The sequence below is a fragment of the Pan paniscus genome, chromosome 16 (genome assembly GCF_029289425.2).
Source record: "Pan paniscus chromosome 16, NHGRI_mPanPan1-v2.0_pri, whole genome shotgun sequence".
NCBI classification, from domain to species: Eukaryota; Metazoa; Chordata; class Mammalia; order Primates; family Hominidae; genus Pan; species Pan paniscus.
Window position 1 is genome coordinate 64,331,189 of NC_073265.2, and position 13,267 is coordinate 64,344,455.

At 49.3% G+C, this 13,267-nt stretch overlaps 1 pseudogene; it reads left to right on the plus strand.

Moving 5' to 3' along the window:
- The first annotated feature begins 7,459 nt into the window (after positions 1–7,459).
- LOC103784893 (stromal cell-derived factor 2-like) lies at positions 7,460–9,673 on the plus strand (annotated as a pseudogene).
- The last annotated feature ends 3,594 nt before the right edge of the window (positions 9,674–13,267 follow it).

A 13,267-nucleotide genomic window follows, 5' to 3' on the forward strand; every position in this document is an offset into this window, starting at 1 on the left:
CAACCTCCCACCACCCCAACAGGTAAAGAAACCAAGGCACAGAGAGGTTAGGTTCCCTTCTGAGGGCCACACAGGAATAAGTTGTACAGCCAGGATAAATACCCACATACTGTAAACTCCTGAGCCTGAGCTCTTAACAAATGGGTTCTCCTACCTCCCATGAACAAGCACAATCCAGTCTCTTCTCATGAAAGAAAACCTTCTGGACTCAAGCCCCCAAGGCAGCCCATGAGCTCAAGTAGCCTGTGCCCCCTGCACCCTTGGAAGGCATGAGCTTCCTTGGGCCTATACATGGAAGACAAGGCTCTGAACAGGTAGCAGAAGGTCTGGTTATGAACCTTGCTCTGTTAATGATTTGCTCGGGAACCCCAGGCAAGTCACCGTCCTTCTCTGAGCCTCAGTTTTCCCCAATACTTGTGAGGCTATTGTAAATTGATGATAAACCCATGTGGGAGGCTGGGCATGGTGGCTCATGCCTGTAATCCCAATACTTTGGGAGGCCGAGGCTGGTGGATCACTTGAGGTCAGGAGTTGGAGACCAGCCTGGCCAACATGGTGAAACCCCGTCTCTACTAAAAATACAAAAATTAGCCAAGCATGATGGCGCACACGTGTGGTCCCAGCTACTCGTCGGGAGGCTGAGGCTTGAGAATTGCTTGAACCCGGGAGACAGAGGTTGCAGTGAGCTGAGATTACGCCACAGCATTCCAGCCTGGGCAACAGAGTGAGACTCTGTCTCAAAAAAAACAAAACACAAAAACCCACGTGGGAAACAGCCCTTGGGGCTCCCAGTGCCCAGCAGTGCCGGGCCTGTCACTGACCTTGCTCTAGGATGATTCACAGGGACGTCGTGGGTGGCCAGAGGGCTCGTGGGTGGCCAGAGGGCCCCTTGCCTGCAGCAGCGAGAGCAGAATGGCTGGTGTGCCAAGCTTCGGGGCACCAGTGGGCAATAGGAGAATTCTGTCAGTGCTGGGGAAGGGAGTAAGGAAGCAAGAACAGCCTTCAGGCATGGGTCTCCCAGCCACAGGGGCTGTAGGGGAGACCCCAGAAGAAGGATGGGGCAGCTGTCTTAGAATACCAATCACCCAAAGGAGCCCATATTCCATGTTTACCAGGAGTACCAGGGTCCTCAATATCATCTTCACTTGCATTTATTTGCATTTTTTGCTTATAATTTGTCATTTGGTGGGGTCTCATTTAATATCACAGTCTCTACTTTTTCCTCCCTATTTGGGCACAGGGAGAGGTGGACCTTCAGCTAAGTCCTCCTTGGGGAATTTCATTTTAACTCTCAATATACCTTCAGACTCCATTAGACCCAATTTTAATTTTAATTTTTAACCAATCTTTCTTCCTTCTTTCCTTTCCTTCGTTCTTTCTTTCTTTCTTTCTTTCTTTTTTGACAGGATCTCACTCTGTCTCCCAGGCTAGAGTGCAGTGGCACAATCTCAGCTCACTGCAACCTCTGCCTCACAGGTTCAAGCCATCCTCCTGCCTCAGCCTCCCAAGTAGCTGGGACAACAGGTGCGTGCCACAACGCCTGGCTAATTTTTGTATTTTTTGGTATTCTTATTTTTAGTAGAGAGGGGGTTTTGCCATGTTGCTCAGGCTGGTCTTGAACTCTTGAGCTCAGTGATCTGCCTCCCTCAACCTCCCAAAGTGCTGGGATTACAAGCATGAGCCATCACGCCTGGTTGAAGTTTCTTTTTTGAGCAGTTCAAACGATTTATGAGGATTATTTTATTACTTTTATTTTTTCACGGAGGTCTCCCAAAACCAAAGAGAACTTTTATTTATTTATTTATTCATTTATTTTTTTGAGATGGGGTTTCGCTCTTGTTGCCCAGGCTGGAGTGCAATGGCACAATCTCAGCTCACTGCAACCTTCACCTCCCGGATTCAAGTGATGCTCCTATCTCAGCCTCCCAAGTAACTGGGATTACAGGTGCCTGACACCATGCCCAGCTAATTTTTTTGTTGTTGTTGTTAGTAGAGACAGTGTTTCACCATGTTGGCAGACTGGTCTCAAACTCCTGACCTCAGGTAATCCTCCTGCCTTGGCCTCTCAAAGTGCTGGGATTACAGGCATGAGTGACTGCACCTGTCCACTTTCTTTTTTTTAAAAAAATAAAAAAGAATGAAGGGCTGGGTGTAGTGGCTCATGCCTGTAATTTCTGCATTTCCAGAGGCCAAGGAGGGCAGATGCTTAAACTCAGGAGTTCGAGACCAGCCTGGGCAACAGGGTGAAACCCTGCCTCTATGAAAAAATACAAAAATTATTTGGGCTCAGTGGCACACCCCTGTACTCCCAGCTACTCGGGAGGCTGAGGTGGGAGGATTACTAAGCCCAGGATGCAGAAGTTGCAGTGAGCCACTGCACTCCAGCCTGGATGACAGAGGAGACCCTGCCTCAAAAAAAAAAAAAAAAAAAAGAAGCTTATTTTATCTTGTAATTATCATATGGATCTACTGGATCATTTGTAAATCTAAAATATATTATGAGATCTTCATGATCTTATTTTTCCTATATCATAAAACATTTTGCTATTGTATTCTCTCAGGAACTATTTCATCATTACTCATCAATTATTCCCAACCCATGCTTTGAAAGAAAGACTAAAATAGTAAGAAAACAGAAGAATGATGGAATTGCCTGAATGACTCAATAGTGACATGAGTCATTGCTATTTCACCAATTTTCAGTTTTCTTATTGCCTTGTCCAAAGCATTAGACCGTCTTTCAAGAAAGTGTAAAAAGTCCAGAGATATCATCTTTGCATTTTTTTTAGCTTTCATTGCACACAGTTAATAATTCAGAATTGTTCATTTTCCTACAAAGAGGAAAGAGAAGGAAACTGACAGAGGAAGACATTTCACAGCTATTAGAGCAATCAGTAGATGAATGCAACGTGACAAACAGCAGCACTCTAGACTGTAATGATGCGGTAAAAGCATCGTATGAGCAAAATCTTCAGATGATGACATCATGGATGAATTTTCTCAAACCCAAGAATTGTCCCTATTTTCTCAGGGGTAGGGGAGAACTAGAGAGGGATGGCTCTTTGCCCAGGGTCACTCAGCTCTTGCTCTGTCCTGTTGCTCAGAGATCTGTGACTGAGCTAGCCCCTCCTGTAGCATACAGTAGATGCTGCCCCTGCAAGATGGGACAGGGCTGGACCTTGAGGTGAAGAGGCTGTCCGGATACCTGCTCCTGACTGCTAGCTCTTCACCCACCTCACCTGCCACCTGTCCTTTGGCGTTGGGTTCTTGAGGCCGTGGCTTCCCTCTGGGTGGTGACTCAGTGCCCACAGCCCACCTTGCATGTGATCTTCCCCTCCCCTGGGCCTCACTGACGGCCCCAGCAAGAGGCAGCTGTGGTTTCCCCTGAAGCAGCAACCACGAACTGCCAAGCCCACCCCACCCCTCCGTGTCCTGGCCCCAACCTCGGGGCCTCAGCTGAAGGAGAGATGGGGAGGCCTCATAGGCCCATGGCACTTGGTGTTTACAACGAGCTTGGCCCTCACAGCATGAGTGTGGAAAGTATTATCCCTATTCAATAGATGAGGAGAGTGAGGCCAACATGTGTGAGGGGCTTATTTCATTTATGCATTCATTTATTCGACAAGCGTCTCTCAAAAGCCCACTAAAACCCAGGACAGTAGACCCAGAGACACGATGTCCAGATGTACCTCAGGAAGGACTGGCCCTGGCGGCGGGAGGGTCGTGAGTGCTCAGCTCTCCAGGGATTGCCCCCAGCTGCAGAGATTTGCCTCCTCTGCCTCGGCCTCCCATGCCTTTCTCTGGGCAGCCTCATATCCAAGGACTAATCCAGCTGGGTACTAATTCAGGCCCGGCTATTTAAGCCCCGTGTGGGGCGGTGACAGGTCATTTGGAGCTCCCAGTGAGGCAGCTGAGGCCGGGGTTGGGCCTGTCTTGCAGCTCGACTTCTTCTCCCTCTGCCCAGTTTGGCCTCTTTGCCTTCCCTTCTCCAGGTGCTGTCTGCAAGAGCTCTCCCTAACAGACATCCCTCACAGTAACTCCGAGCCCAAATCCACTTCCTGAGGAACCCACCCTGCAACCCTCGGCTTTCAAAGAGTGGCCAGCCTCATGGCACAGAGGCACGTAAACCACGCGGGTGGGGAGAGAATAGGCCCAGGGAGACACAGCCACTGGGGCCCAGAAAGCTGGCTTTGGTTTTGTGGGGGGTGTGGGCCGCAGAGTTCAGGATTGGGGCGTGGCAGCAAGGCAGGGGCCCAAGCGCCTGAAAACCACAGCCCACCCCCTTGGCTTGGAGAAGGGCGAGGTCCCCACCTGTCTACCATGATTTTCTCAGACCCAGTCTGCTCCAATAAGCAGCCCCCGCTCGGCTGGACCGTCTCCCAATTTCCCTTCCCAAATACATACTCTGACTGTGGGTCTAGATGCCTCCTACGTCCTGAGTGCCTTGTGGCCAGCCAGCGGCAGCAGCAGAGCTGCCCAGAGGAACTGTGCTGGATCTAGTGGGGGGAGAAGGGAGAGCAGGCCCTTCTGGGACCCCAAGATCCCATGCAGGGAGCACATCTGGGTTCCAAACCCACAAAAGGAAACGTGGCCAAGAAAGCAACCAATCTCCACCCCCGGCAGGGTTGGGCTGCACCGCCATACTGTGACTGTGCTGGCTACAGTCCCATGGCGATGGGGAACTCACAGCCCCGTGCCCCTCCAACCAGAGGTCCCTGGGCTGGGCACCTTAGATAATTAGGAAGGTCTTCCTTCCCTTAAGGTCCTCCTCTGGCCTCTGGAGCTATGGGATCTGCTGTTCTTTGGTACCAGTAATCCACATGTGAGGCCCCATTTTTCTCCTAAGTCACTGTAGGATCTTGGGCCTCAGTTCTCCATCTGTTTAGCAAGGGAGAGCAGAGGAGAGCCAGTCCTTCCACTTCCCACCTGCCCTGACATTTTATGACTCAGTGATACACTGACGCCTGTCCCGTTCTGCCTCCTTGCTTTCTCTCCTCCAAGTTGCCCAGCTCCATCACCTTCCCTGCCCCTCCCTTGACCTTCCACCTCCCCTGGGCTGACAAGAGCTGAGGGTGGTCAGAAGTCGGCCCGGCTTCCCACCTGACACAGAGGACTGCTTGAAGGAGATGCTGGTCACTAAGAGCAGGGCAGCAGCTGTAACAAGCCAGCATTCTGGAAGCTCCTGGAAATCATATTGGAGAATGTTGGCCTGGCAAGGGGTGAGGGTAAGGGTCTAGGGTGGGGAACAGTGAGTTCTATATAGCAGGGGAGCCAGGACAAGTGCTGTCCATGCTGGAATGCTTTGTTCTGAGCAAGAATGACATCACAGACAACCCCTGCTCCATGCTTATTACCATGGGCTGCCCAAACCCCCACCCACACAGGGAGGGCAGCGGGAGGGGACAGAAATGAATGGGCACAAGCTGTGGCGTAAATTCTGGTGGAGGATGGAGGGAAACGACGCCAGAGCATCTAGCCAGGCCATAGCCTCACAAGCTCTGTCCCTGAGACAGGATTTCTGCAACACTGGAGAGGGATGGTACCCAGCCATCCATGACTTCTGTGCCAGGCCCGACTTGTGTTTAATTGTATACATGATTAATGGAACTGGTGGCAAGGGGCTAGGGCTCAGTCTGTGACCAGCATCAGGGCTCAGTCTATGACCAGGTTCAGTGCTTTATCTAGGACCAGGACCAAGACTCATTCTGTGGCAGGATCAGGGCTTAGTGAGTGATCAGGATGAGAGCTCAGTCTGTGACGAGATCATGGGCTCAAGCCTATAGCTCACATTAAGGATCCCCTCCGGGTGGGGCTCAGAGCCAGGGACATTGCGGAAAGTGTCTGAAGGCAAGGTGGGGTCAGCTGGGAGAGAGGGGAGAAGTGGAAGCATGAAGGCCAAGAGGTCCCTGGGCCTGAGGCCAGCTGTGTGAAAACAGAAAAGAGAGTCAGGACTCCAGCTCTGCCACTCACTGGCTGTGTGATTTTGGAGAGTTACTTCCCTTTTTGAGGTCTATGTTGTCTTGTGCGTAAAATGGGAATATTAGGCCGGGCACAGTGACTCACACCTGTAATCCCAGCACTTTGGGAGGCCGAGGCAGGCAGATCACGAAGTCAAGAGATTGAGACCATCCTGGCCAACATGGTGAAACCCCGTCTCTACTAAAAATATAAAAATTAAAGCCCTGGCGAGGTGGCTCACGCCTGTAATCCCAGCACTTTGGGAGGCCGAGGTGGGAGGATCACGAGGTCAGGAGATCAAGACCATCCTGGTTAACACGGTGAAACCCCATCTCTATTAAAAATACAAAAAATTAGCCTGGCATGGTGGTGGGCGCCTGTAGTCCCAGCTGCTGGGGAGGCTGAGACAGGAGAATGGTGTGAACCCAGGAGGCAGAGCTTGCAGTGAGCCAAGACTGCACCACTGTACTCCAACCTGGGCAACAGAGTGAGACTCTGTCTCAAAAAAGACAAAAAATGAGCTAGGCGTGGTGGCACGCACCTGTAGTCCCAGCTACTTGGGAGGCTGAGGCAGGAGAATCACTTGAACCCAGGAAGCAGAGGTTGCAGTGAGCCAAGATCACGCCACTGCACTCCAGCCTGGCAACAGATCAAGACTCCGTCTCAAAAAAAAAGGGGGGGAATATTAGTTAGGTGCAGTGGCTTACAATGTTAATCCAGCACTTTGGGAGGCCAAGGCGGGAGGACAGATTGAGCCTAGGAGATTTGAGACCAGCCTGGGCAACACAGTAAGACCCTGTCTCTATAAAAAATTTAAAAAGGTAGCTGGGCATGGTGGGGCCCGCCTGTAGTCCCAGCTACTTGGGCGGCTGAAGCAAGAGGATCGCTTGCGCCCAGTAATTCAAGGTTGCAATGAGCTACAATTGGGCTACTGAGCTCCATCCTGGGTGACAGAGTGCGACCTTGTCTCTGAAAAATAATAATAATAAAATTTTTAAAAGTGGGAATTTTGACTTCTGTTCTGCCTTTGAGATAGAGTCTTGCTCTGAGTCACCAACATGCCAGTTAATATTTCACAAAGCACCAAGAACCCTTATCAATACCTGCCTCCCAAGATTATTTATAGGAGTGAGAATGCACTTCATGAGACAGCGGAAAAAATGGGGAGGGGTTGTTTGCTCAATTTCCAAAGGAGAATTGCTTCAGACAGGAAAATCTCAAAAGGCAACAGCCTTACTGTTGTCATGGCTTCTCCTCACAGTTCTTCTGGTCAGTTTTTATTCCCCAAAATAATGTGTACAGAGTATTTACAGTCAGAGAATGCTAAAGGATTACAACAAAAATAACACGCTCTTTACCCCACGTCAGCCTGCTCGCCAAAAGCCGCCATTTCAACTTATTCAGTTGTTTCTTCTGGTTTTTACTCCCTAAATAAAGCATTGATTTCAATTCTGGTTATCTCCCAAGAGGTCCAATTTAGATGCTGTCTCTAGGGCTCCCTATTGTGACAGAGGAGGTTCACTTACACTCTTTCTCCTCTCCTTTCAATATCATACCACCACAACTCTTGGTTACATTCACAATCACTAAAAAGTGTTTATGGCTGAAACAACTAACATACTATCTTTTTCAATCTCCTTTCCCCCACAGAGTTAATCATTGTCTCATTTTTTCACTTGCTTATTTTCTTTGACCCATGATTAGATCTTCTGCAAAAGCCCAGTAAGATAATTCTCAATACTGATTTTCACTATCAGTTCCAGTTCCTTAATTTTTTTTTTCCCTTGAGACACCCTTTCTGGAGCCCTCAGTTCTCCTGCCTCCATCTGAGCCAGAAGATTTCCAGATCAGCAGCACAGTCGTCATCCAGAGGCTTCCCTTTGCCAACATTCTGCAACGTCATTTCTTCTCTTTCCTCTATGGATCTCTGATTTTTCTGGGTTCCATTTCTTCTTTCTTGGTTTATGCCCTTTTAGGGTGGAGCACATCCTCCAGTTCCTTCCTGAGGAAGTTTTCACGGAAGACAATTTTTTTTTTGTCTGAAATGTCTTATTTTCTACCCTCACACTGGGTTGATACTTTGGCTGGGTATATAATGATTTTCCCTCAGCAACTTTAAGGCATTGTTTCATAAACTTCTAGTTTCTAATATTGCTGTCGAGAGGTCTAATGCTGATCTGGCTCAGATTCTCTCTCTCTTTTTTCCTTTTTTTTTTTTTTTTTTGAGATAAGAGTCTTGCTCTCTTGCCCAGGCTGGAGTGCAGTGGCACGATCTCGGCTTGCCTCCACCTCCCAGGTTCAAGGGACTTTTGTGCCTCAGCCTCCCAGGGAGCTGGGACTAGCACCACCACACCCAGATAATTTTTGTAATATTCTTCCCCTGAGATGGAGTCTTGCTCTGTCACCCAGGCTGGAGTGCAGTGGTGTGATCTCGGCTCACTGCAACCTCCACCTCCTGGGTTCAAGCAATTCTCCTGCCTCAGCCTCTCGAGTAGCTGGGATTACAGGTGTGAGCCACTGTGCTACCCATTTTTTTTTTTTTTTTTTGAGACAGGGTCTCACTCTGTCGCCCAGGCTGGACTGCAGTGGCACAATCACAGCCCACTGCAGCCTTGACTTCCCAGGCTCAAGCAATCCTCCCACTTCAGCCTCCCGAGTAGGTGGGACTACAGGTGTATGCCACCACCCTCGTCTAATTTTTTTAGTTTTTTGTAGAGCTGGGCCTCACCATGTTGCCCAGGCTGTTCTTGAACTCCTGGGCTCAACAATCCTCCCACCTTTGCCTCCCCAAATGCTGGGATAACAGGCATGAGCCACGGGGCCCAGCCAATCTTTAAGTTCTTTAAACAAATGTTTCAGTTTTCAGAGTATATGTTTTGCCTTTCTTTAAAAAAAATTTATTTCTGGAAGATCTGGGGCTCCGAATCCAGCTAGGATGGCTGTGGTTCTGCTACTGCTGTCTGGGGGTTTGTGGAGCACCATGGGAGCGTCCAATCTGGCTGTTACTCGCGGCTCTATGGTGAAGCTGCCCGAAATGCACTACAGCGTCCATCTGCAGTCACACGATGTGCTCTATGGGTCAGGTATTGGGCAGCAGTCAGTGACAAGTGTAACCTCCATGGATGACAGCAACAGTTACTGGAGAATATGGGTAAGATCACCACAGCTGGTGAGAGGGGAACCCCCATCAAGTGCTGCCAGCCCATCCGGCTGACACATGTCAACACTGGCTGAAACCTCCACAACTTTCTGAAAACCAGGAAGTGGGTGCTTTTGGTGAGGAAGGTGAAGGTAGTCACCTGGATGACTGGACCATGCTCTGTAACGGGCCCTACTGGGTGAGAGATGGTGAGGGGTGGTTCAAACATTCTTCCATTGAGGAACCACTGTCTGTCACAGGAGAACGATATGGTGGACCCATCAGTGGGCAAAAAGAGACGCATGGTCTGGCCTAGCCAAGCCGAGCAACGACTGGAAAGCCATGGAAGGCATCTTCATGAGGCCCAGTGAGTTGTTGAAGGCAGGAGGCCACCATGCAGAGGTAGGAGTCTGGAGGCTCTGAGCCACTGTCACTACACAGTTTGTAGACATCTGTGCTGCTTCACCTTGGGATCCCTGCCACAAGTTCCCTGGGAGTGGCCATGTTACTACTGAGATGAAGATGTGCAATGGAAAACAGTGGCTGTGTTCACAAGCTCCAGCCCTGCACATTTGAATTGGTTGCTCTCCCAGACTTGGGTCAGTACTTTCTGAGTAGAGGACTTGCTGGTGACAGGGTGGATGCTTTTTATTCATACTGGTGTGTCCGGAATTGGTGGGTTCTTGGTCTCACTGACTTCAAGAATGAAGCCACGGACCCTTGCGGTGAGTGTTACAGTTCTTAAAGGCGGTGTGTCCGGAGTTTGTTCCTTCTGATGTTCGGATGTGTTCGGAGTTTCTTCCTTCTGGTGGGTTCGTGGTCTCACTGGCTCAGGAGTGAAGCTGCAGACCTTTGCCGTGAGTGTTACAGCTCTTAAGGCGGTGCGTCTGGAGTTGTTCGTTCCTCCCGGTGGGTTCGTGGTCTCGTTGGCTTCAGGAGTGAAGCTGCAGACCTTTGCTGTGAGTGTTACAGCTCATAAAAGCAAGGTGGACCCAAAGAGTGAGCAGCAGCAAGATTTATTGCAAAGAGCGAAAGGACAAAGCTTCCACAGTGTGGAAGGGGACCCGGGTTGCCACTGCCAGCTCGGGCAGCCTGCTTTTATTCTCTTATCTGGCCCCACCCACATCCTGCTGAGTGGTAGAGTCCAGTGGTCTGTTTTGACAGGGCGCTGATTGGTGCGTTTACAATCCCTGAGCTAGACACAAAGGTTCTCCACATGCCCACCAGATTAGCTAGATACAGAGTGTGGCCACAAAGGTTCTCCAAGTCCACTCTGTATCTACCAGAGTAGCCAGATACAGAGTGTCCACTGGTGCATTCACTAACCCTGAGCGAGACACAGCGTGCTGATTGGTGTGTTTACAAACCTTGAGCTAGATACAGAGTGCCAATTGGTGTATTTACAATCCCTTAGCTAGACATAAAGGTTCTCCAAGTCCCCACCAATCACAGGAGCCCAGCTGGGTTCACCCAGTGGATCCTGCACCGGGGCTGCAGGTGGAGCTGCCTGCCAGTCCCGCGCCGTGTGCCCGCACTCCTCAGCCCTTGGGTGGTCCATGGGACTGGGCGCCTTGGAGCAAGGGGCGGCGCTCCTGGGGGAGGCTCCGGCAGCACAGGAGCCCACGGAGTGGGGTGGAGGCTCAGGCATGGCGGGCTGCAGGTCCCGAGCCCTGCCCCGTGGGAAGGCAGCTAAGGCCCGGCGAGAAATTGAGCACAGCAGCTGCTGGCCCAGGTGCTAAGCCCCTCGCTGCACGGGGCGGTGGGGCCGGCCGGCGGCTCCGAGGTCCGCTGAGCCCACGCCCACCCGGAACTCGCGCTGGCCCGCAAGCACTGCGCGCAGCCTGGGTTCCCGCCGCGCCTCTCCCTCCACACCTCCCCGCAAGCTGAGGGAGCCGGCTCCGGGCTTGGCCAGCCCAGAAAGGGGCTCCTACAGTGCAGCGGCGGGCTGAAGGGCTCCTCAAGTGCCGCCATAGTGGGAGCCCAGGCAGAGGAGGCGCGGAGAGCGAGTCAGGGCTGTGAGGACTGCCAGCACGCTGTCACCTCTCACTGGTAAGACACACTGAGGGGACATCCCTCTTAGCTGTGAAACTTCTAGTCCTCAGGAGCTTGGCGTCCTGGATTGTTAAACTTCATGACTTTATCCCAATTTTCTTTCTCCAAAATGATTTTTTTTTTGAGACAGTCTTGCTCTGTCGCTTAGGCTGGAGTGCCATGGCCTAACTCAGCTCACTGCAACCTCCGCCTCCCGGGTTCAAGCAATTCTCTTGCCTCAGCCTCCCAAGTAGCTGGGATTACAGGTGCCCGCCACCACACCCGGCTAATTTTTGTATTTTTAGTAGAGACAGGATTTTACCATGTTGGCTAGGGCTGGTCTCTTAACTCCTGGCCTCAACTGATCCACCCTCCTCAGCCTCCCAAAGTGCTGGGATTACAGGTGTGAGCCGCCATGTCGGGCCTCCAAAATGATTTTTTTTTTTAAAGAAAGAATTTTATTATTAGCCTCTGTGTTATTTATTAGGTGTGCTATTTCATGATCTGCTTTATCCTTGAGCCCTAAAACTCTTTTGAGATGCTGGGAACCTTCAATGTGGGGGCCTTTTAAGAGCTTTAGTTGCATCCGAACCTTTTCTCTTTCTACTTTCATTTCTCTGCAGGTACCTCATTTTTAATAGATTTTTGACTAATTATGGCCAAAGACTCTCAAAGAATACAACACAATAAACAGCCAAATAATTTTATTCCTAAGTTGTTGGGGTGATCAGACCCAACACCAGGCCGTGGGGGATACGAAGTCCCGCGGAATCAAACGCATGAGAAAAGACAAGAGAGAAAGTCGGACCAGGGGCCCAACTATAGGGAGGCTGGGAAGGCCCTGAGCTCTGGGAGCCCAGGCTATTTATTGGTGATCAAACAAAGAAACAGGTGTTGAGGATTGTAAGGAAGCAGTGTATCAAGCGAATGAGCTACAGCTGTGATGGTTTAGCATTTTCTTTGAAACATATGGCTACTTGAGATAATGGGAGTGCTAGAAGCAAGGAGCCAGCAAATCTAGGCACATTCCAAAGGCCACGAGGGGTTTTAGACCCTGGACCGCCGACATGTTCCAAGCCCTGCTCAGCTTCTCTCCCAACACTCAGCTTTTCTCCCAACAGTAAGTATTTTATTCTTTTTGATGCTATTGTATAGAATTGCTTTCTTAATTTCATTTTTATATTATTCATTGCTAGCATAAAGAAATATGGTTGACTTTTATATATTGATATTATACTCCTCAAACTGATTGAATTCATTAGTTCTAGTAGTTGTTTTTAGTGGATTCCTTAGGATTTTCTCTATTCAAGATCATATGCTCTGCAAATAGAGATGGCTTTACTTCCTCCATCCCAATTTCAGTGGTATTTGAAATTAAATTTTAATTGCCCTGGCTAACTGCCCTGGTTGGATCTCCAGGACAATGTTGAGTAGAAGTTGTGAGAGTGGACATCCTTCTCTGGCTCCTGATCTTAGGGGGAGGTTTCAGTTTTTCACCATTAAGTATGAAGTTGGTGTTGGGTTTTTCATAGGTGAACCTTAACAGGTTGAGGAAGTTCCCTTCTATTCCTAGTTTGCTGAGTGTCTTTATCATAAAAGAGTGTTGGATTTTGTCAAATTCTTTTTCTGCATCATTGAGATGATCTTGTGGTTTTCTTCCTTATTCTACTAATATGGTGCATTGGATTGATTCATTTTCGTAAGTCCAGCCAACCTTGCATTCTTGGGAAAAATCCCACTTGGTCAATCTTATATGTTGCTGGATTCAGTTAGATAGTATTTTGTTAAAGATTTCTATATCTATATTGACAAGGGATATTGGTCTGTAGAATTTTTGTTTCTGTTTTTGTTGTGATGTCTCTCTGGTTTTGGTATCAGAATAATAACTGGCCTCATAGAATAGGTTAGGAAGTATTCTTTCCTCTTCTGATTTTTGGAAGACTTTATGGAGAATTGGAGTTCATCCTTCAACTGTTTTAAAATTCACTAGTGAAATCATCCCTATTTTTTTCTTTGTGAGAAGTTTTTTGATCATATATATTGATCTTGCATACTGTGACCCTGCTACATTTGTTTATTAGTTCTATTAGTACTTAAAGTGCATTCCACAGGGCCAGGTGTGGTGGCTCACACCTGTAA